Raw genomic sequence first — 7,500 nt, forward strand, 5'->3', positions numbered from 1 at the left:
CGAACGGGAAAACGTACAGTCGTCGACCTCGAATTCTCTCAGGATTCGTGTCGTCGTCACCGCTCTCATATCAGTCGATCGTACCGTTCCGTTCGGAGGGGACGATTCGTCGGAGCAGCCTCGTTGTCGAGAGTCTGAAACACCCAACGTCCGTTGCCGAGCACTTACGAATCATTTACGCTCGCTTCGCGTCGTCGGGGTTAAACATAGACCGCTCGAGGCTGTTGTACGGCGAGTCCCAACGAATTTTCACCCGAACGGCCCGCTTCGTATCGACTTCACGAATTATCGTGAGAGCGTGTGGTCGCGCCGTAACCTGTTCAAGTCGATCGTATCGTACCGTTCCGTTCGGAGGGGACGATTCGTCGCTGCACAGCCTCGTTGTCGAAGAGTCTGAAACACCCAGCGTCCGTTGCGAGCTCTTACGAATCATTTACGCTCGCTTCGTGTCGCCCGGGTAAATATAGACCGCTTCTCGAGGCTTGCAACCGGCGAGTCCCAACGAATCTTTACCCGAACGCGCGCGTGTCGTCGACTTCGAATTCGTGCATGGAGCGTGCGTGGTGTCGTCGCGCGTAACCTGTTGAAGATGGTCGATCGTACCGTTCCTTTCGGAGGGGACGATTCGTCGGTAATAGCCTCGGTTGTCGAGAGTCTAAGACGCGCCCAGCGGTCGTTGCGAGCTTTCGAATCATTTTATGCTCGCTTCGTGTCGTCGGGTGAACGTATAGACCGCTTCTCGAGGCTTGTACAACCGGCGAACGTTCTAACGAATTTTTTTTTACATTTACCCGATCGGTGTTCACGGTACATTAGCGGACCCCTCGAGTTCTCGTAATCGAGAACTCGTCGGGTCCGCTTTTTTATTTGCCATTTTTTCAGAAAGCAATACGCCGCTGGCACTTTGCCGTTTTCCCACTCCCAGAATTGTGCCGTTCAGCTCAGAGGGGACCCGTTCCGTTCCGTGCCGTCCACACCCATAACCTCGTTGTCGAGAGTCTTGAAACCCGCCGTTGCGAGATCGAACTTTACTTGCTCGCTTCGCGTTGTCGGGAAAAATATAGACCGCTCGAGGCTGTGTGGTTGGGCGAACGGTGTGGAGCGTCCTAACGAATGTACGAATTTTTTTTTCGTTTACCTGAGCCTTGTTGGAATCGACACGACTGGGTGGTATTGGAATTTTGAAGAGACCGTCGTCGTCGTTCGTTCGTTCGGAGGGGACGATTCCGTCGCTCGCGCCCAAGCCTCGTTGTCGAGAGTCTGAGAAAAACCCGCCGTTGCGAGATCGAATAATTTTATACTCGCTTCGTGTTGCCGGGGAAAACTCTTATAGACCGCCTCGAGACTGTGCGCGAAGACGACGAGTGTGTCCCATCGATGATAACATTGTTATGTTCACCCGAACGAGAGCGTCTTGTCGATCTCGAAAGCAATACGCCGCTGGGTGTTTGGTCTTTTTTCTTCTCAGTTCGACGCGCACGTTCGTTCCAGAGGGGACGATTCCGCCGTTGCCCGTTGTCCTCGTTGTCGAGAGTCTGTAATCCCGCCGTTGCGAGCTCGAACAGTTTATGCTCGCTTCGCCTTGCCGGGAGGTAAAAGACCGCCTCGAGGCTGCTGGTACGCGGAGGAGTCCTAACGAATTTTTGAAGGGATTTTTTTTTTTCTCTTCGCACCTGGACGCGCGCGTGCATTTTTTCGTAACTTTGAGGGAGACCTTACGCGCGAACCATCGGCGTATGCGTTTCATCCGTAGGACCGATATATCGTGTCGCCTCGAACTCCGTTCGGCGACGCCCGCGTCTCTTTCACCGGGGACGTTTGGGTATCGACTTGTTCGAACTTTAGTACCAAGAGACTCAAAGATCAATAAAATATACATATACGATTACCCTGAACGGTGGATCACTTGGCTCGTGGGTCGATGAAGAACGCAGCTAATTGCGCGTCAACGTGTGAACTGCAGGACACATGAACATCGACATTTCGAACGCACATTGCGGTCCACGGATACAATTCCTGGACCACGCCTAGCTGAGGGTCGTTCACGTAACCAGAATACTGCTTGCGTTGCGTTTCGTCGAATCTTTCTTTCCCTACGGTGCTCGAATCTGCCCGCCGTCGTTCATTCTCGAATTAAATTACGAACGTTTCTGAGTTCGGGCGGCACCGAGAAAGGGAGGAAGAGGAGCGATACGCGACGTACGAGCGATCGTTGGACGTTCGTCCGAGTCGTCTGTGGCCGTGCCGAGGCAATCCGCGATTGGCAACGTGTGTGTGCGCGTGCGGCGTGCGTAAACGCGTTCACGGAACTCGACGGTGCGTCGATCACGAACTCGCGTGAGTTCTTCGTGGCGTCGTGAGTCGTCCGTTAAACGGACGACCGCCCACGGGAACCGCTTCGTGTTTCGATCGCCGATTTTGTTCCGCGTTCCGAATTCGCACACCCGCCACACGCATCGCCTTCGCCCCGCCTTTAGCGCACGATACGAACATGCCGCGCGCTCGACGTCGTTTAAAATGAATTGTTTTTTTCACGCCGCAAGACCGAGGGAGAATTCTCGGTCGAGAGAGAAGAGATATACAAGAGAGAGAGCGACATCGTCGTAACGCGAGGGACGATGATGCGCATCCGATCGTTCGAAGTTCTCCTCGTACAGCCCCAGGGTGTTCGATCAGAATAACCCGTTCTCTCTGTTCTCTCCGCGCGTGTGTATACCATGTTTCCGCGAGGGAAGAAAAGATCTCTCGCGCGGACCGTCACTCGAACATAGGCCGTCGTTGCGTCCGTGTAGCGTCGCAACGTTTCTGGCCTGTGACGCGTGTCCGCGCTTCGGAGATCTCCCGAAGCGAAACTCGAATCGGTAACACGCGCGACAAAGGAGAGAGTTTTCGGAGCAGATACGGGAAGATTGGCTCCCCTTTGGCGAGGCTCGAGTTTTTTTCTTCGACGAGGTGCCGCCTCGGTGCCGCAAGGTACTACCGCCCTACTTCGTGATCATCGAGTGCGTTGGTCACCCCATGTCTTCGTTGTCGAGACGGGACCGCGCGACCAAAAGCCGGTCATCCAGTCCCCGGAAGCGCAGCTTGCGCTACGATCGCATCGTACGCTTTTCCACGCGTGCGTTCCCTTTTATTTCCCGTTCACGCAGCAGAGAGATTCGTGCGGGCGCTCCAACTCGGCCTGTCCTTCTTTCCGAAGGATCAGGGTAATAAAATCGGGGGAAAAGGAGCCGCTCCGTTTCGATCTCTGCGTGTTACGCGCGGAAGGTGTGGAACCGCTGGAGAGTGTAAACGGTTTGTCGATCGTTCGCAGCTACGACGATAAAGAGGACGGATGTTAAAGAAACGCCGGTAGCTTGGTCGTCTAGCGAGAGTCTCGTATTTTTTTTTCTTTTATATTTTTTACGAATCTTATATATAAAAGAAATACCGACACACGAAAGGCATTGGCGAGGTGCATAAAACGCTTCGACGAGAAACACAACAACGAAGAGAGGTGCGTGTAGTTTCTTCTTGCCGGTTTCTCGAGCGGTAAATCAAAGGATCGCTGTGTCGGAGATGGACGAAAGTTCTTTTCGTCGTCTGCCGTCCCCGTTCGCCGATGCTCTCTCCTCGTCTTGTATATATTTATACATACGAATCTCTTTTTTTTTTACCTTCTCTCCGTAAGCGAGCTCGATGGCACGAATGAATTTCGTGCGTCACGTAGAGACGACCTCAGATTAGGTGAGATTACCCGCTGAATTTAAGCATATTACTAAGCGGAGGAAAAGAAACTAACCAGGATTTCCTTAGTAGCTGCGAGCGAACAGGAATGAGCCCAGCACTGAATCCCGCGGTTCCGCCGCTGGGAAATGTAGTGTTCGGGAGGATCCGTTTATCCCGAGACAACGAATCGCGTCCAAGTCCATCTTGAATGGGGCCATTTACCCACAGAGGGTGCCAGGCCCGTAGCGACCGGTACGCGTTTCGGGAGGATCTCTCCTTAGAGTCGGGTTGCTTGAGAGTGCAGCCCTAAGTGGGTGTGGTAAACTCCATCTAAGGCTAAATACGACCACGAGACCGATAGCGAACAAGTACCGTGAGGAAAGTTGAAAAGAACTTTGAAGAGAGAGTTCAAGAGTACGTGAAACCGTTCAGGGGTAAACCTGAGAAACCCAAAAGATCGAATGGAGAGATTCATCGACGACGATACCGGCTCCCGACGGCGCGCGATGCCCCGGTGGTACCCTCGCGGTACCACGGCGAGCGGCACGCCGTCGTCGGCGAACGTTCCGGTGATGTAGTCGTGCACTTCTCCCCTAGTAGAACGTCGCGACCCGTTGCGCGTCGGTCTACGGCCCGAGTGGGCGCCTGTGGCGTCGCAATCTTGCGCACGCGGCAGACCCTCGGTCGCCCGGCCGGCTGCGCGACGGTACTCGTACGGTATCGGCCGCAACCAATCCATTCTCGAATGTGTGTGCGTCTAGCCCGCCGCAAGCTCGGTCAGACTACCCGGTGGTACGGACTTTGCGCCGGCTCCGGGCCTGGCCAGCTGTTAGCAGGCGGTGTCCTCGGACTGGCCAAGCTTCGAATTACCGGTCGGCGACGCTACTGCTTTGGGTACTCTCAGGACCCGTCTTGAAACACGGACCAAGGAGTCTAACATGTGCGCGAGTCATTGGGATTTACGAAAACCTAAAGGCGAAATGAAAGTGAAAGTCGGCCTCCGCGTCGACCAAGGGAGGATGGGCCGCGTACCCATGCGGCCTCGCACTCCCGGGGCGTCTCGTTCTCATCGCGAGAAGAGGCGCACCTAGAGCGTACACGTTGGGACCCGAAAGATGGTGAACTATGCCTGGTCAGGACGAAGTCAGGGGAAACCCTGATGGAGGTCCGTAGCGATTCTGACGTGCAAATCGATCGTCGGAACTGGGTATAGGGGCGAAAGACTAATCGAACCATCTAGTAGCTGGTTCCCTCCGAAGTTTCCCTCAGGATAGCTGGCACTCAAAGAGACATACTTGAACATATGTGCGATGAGTCTCATCTGGTAAAGCGAATGATTAGAGGCCTTGGGGCCGAAACGACCTCAACCTATTCTCAAACTTTAAATGGGTGAGATCTCTGGCTTGCTTGAACGAACTTGAACTATGAAGCCACGAGATCTCGGATCAGAGTGCCAAGTGGGCCAATTTTGGTAAGCAGAACTGGCGCTGTGGGATGAACCAAACGCAGAGTTAAGGCGCCTAAGTCGACGCTTATGGGATACCATGAAAGGCGTTGGTTGCTTAAGACAGCAGGACGGTGGCCATGGAAGTTGGAATCCGCTAAGGAGTGTGTAACAACTCACCTGCCGAAGCAACTAGCCCTGAAAATGGATGGCGCTGAAGCGTCGCGCCTATACTCCGCCGTCAGTGGCAAGTGGGAAGGCACGCGCGAGCATGTCGGTCCTTCATGAAGCCCTGACGAGTAGGAGGGTCGCGGCGGTGTGCGCAGAAGGGTCTGGGCGTGAGCCTGCCTGGAGCCGCCGTCGGTGCAGATCTTGGTGGTAGTAGCAAATACTCCAGCGAGGACCTGGAGGACTGATGTGGAGAAGGGTTTCGTGTGAACAGCCGTTGCACACGAGTCAGTCGATCCTAAGCCCTAAGAGAAATCTTACGTAAATGTGGTGTACTAAAAGCAACAATCTCGAAGGAACAAACAAACAAAAGTGAGCGAAAGACACACACCCATTGGGCGAAAGGGAATCCGGTTCCTATTCCGGAACCCGGCAGCGGAACCGTATACCAATCCGGGCCCTCATAAGAGTGTTCGTCGGGGTAACCCAAAATGACCTGGAGACGCCGTCGGGAGATGCGGGGAGAGTTTTCTTTTCTGTATAAGCGTTCGAGTTCCCTGGAAACCTCTAGCAGGGAGATAGGGTTTGGAACGCGAAGAGCACCGCAGTTGCGGCGGTGTCCGCATCTTCCCCTCGGACCTTGAAAATCCAGGAGAGGGCCACGTGGAGGTGTCGCGCCGGTTCGTACCCATATCCGCAGCAGGTCTCCAAGGTGAAGAGCCTCTAGTCGATAGATTAATGTAGGTAAGGGAAGTCGGCAAATTGGATCCGTAACTTCGGAATAAGGATTGGCTCTGAGGAGCGGGGCGTGTCGGGCTTGGTCGGGAAGTGGGTTTGGCTGACGTGCCGGGCCTGGGCGAGCTGAACGGGCCGCTGCCTCGTGCATGCGTAACCCGGAATCCGAGCTCGGTCCCGTGCCTTGGCCTCCCACGGATCTTCTTTGCTGCGAGGCTTCAGCGGCGGTTCGCCGTAGCTGTCGTCCTCTTCGGCCGCCATTCAACGCTCAGCTCAGAACTGGCACGGACTAGGGGAATCCGACTGTCTAATTAAAACAAAGCATTGCGATGGCCCCCAAGGGTGTTGACGCAATGTGATTTCTGCCCAGTGCTCTGAATGTCAACGTGAAGAAATTCAAAAAAGCGCGGGTAAACGGCGGGAGTAACTATGACTCTCTTAATTTGCTAGCAGATAAAATAGACCACTTTGTTTCCGATAACTTAATACCTTTCTTACTCAATGACAATGAGAACTATTGCGAAAATCAAGATGATAATAGTAAAAACAATAAAAGAAATTATAGAAGTCGCAAACATTATAAAAAGAATTCTAAATCCAAGAGAAATCATATAAAAAGATATAGATATGCCAGATGTCAAGAACTTTTTAAAGAATGTCCAAAAAAACTTGTTGATATGGTAATAAGAGGGGACTATTCCCTGTCCGAGCCACCTAAACAACTCCCAACAGCAGACAGCGTGCGTGAATTATATACAAACCTTTGGGATATCTCTGAACCTGACGAACAGGACTTAACAAGTGATGAAGCAAGCATGCCATCAAGTTTATCTCTACCAATAGTTTTTCCATCTATCTCAGAAGAAGAAGTCTTAAATAAAATTAAGAAGATAAATAACAAATCGGCTGCTGGACTTGATGGTATTAAAAAACAACATTTACAAATACCAGGTATACCGTTGATACTTGCTATACTGTATAATATTATATGTCTCGTCAGTCACTATCCCAAATCTTGGAAAGCAAATAGAACAACTTTAATACCAAAGTTGGGCCAGGACTTAAATAAGCCAGAGAATTGAAGACCCATTACTATTAGCTCAATGCTAAGCAGAATTTTCTCAGCCCTGATTGATCAACGTCTCAGAAATGTTATTAAATATAATTCACGCCAGAAGGGTTTTACTTCTGAGAATGGCTGCAAACATAATATAATGATTTTGACTACTGCAATCTCAAATGCCAAAATCCAAAACGGTGGAGTATTTACGATTTTGGATATAGCCAAGGCTTTTGATACCATACCGCATTCTGCAATTTCTAAGAGTTTAAAATATAACTGTATACCTGAAAAAATTATCACTCTAATATAATATAATATAATGTATAGGAAATGTAACACAGAAATTAAAACTAGAAATAACGGAAAAGTTAAAATCAAAATA

General features: G+C 51.5%; 1 non-coding gene across 1 annotated transcript; it reads left to right on the forward strand.

The window, feature by feature from the left end:
- Positions 1 to 1,886: 1,886 nt before the first annotated feature.
- LOC143432442 (5.8S ribosomal RNA) lies at positions 1,887 to 2,041 on the forward strand. The gene has a single exon (XR_013103026.1). It is a non-coding gene; the product is annotated as a 5.8S ribosomal RNA (ribosomal RNA).
- The last annotated feature ends 5,459 nt before the right edge of the window (positions 2,042 to 7,500 follow it).

Source organism: Xylocopa sonorina, unplaced genomic scaffold, assembly GCF_050948175.1.
Source record: "Xylocopa sonorina isolate GNS202 unplaced genomic scaffold, iyXylSono1_principal scaffold0240, whole genome shotgun sequence".
Classification (NCBI taxonomy): domain Eukaryota; kingdom Metazoa; phylum Arthropoda; class Insecta; order Hymenoptera; family Apidae; genus Xylocopa; species Xylocopa sonorina.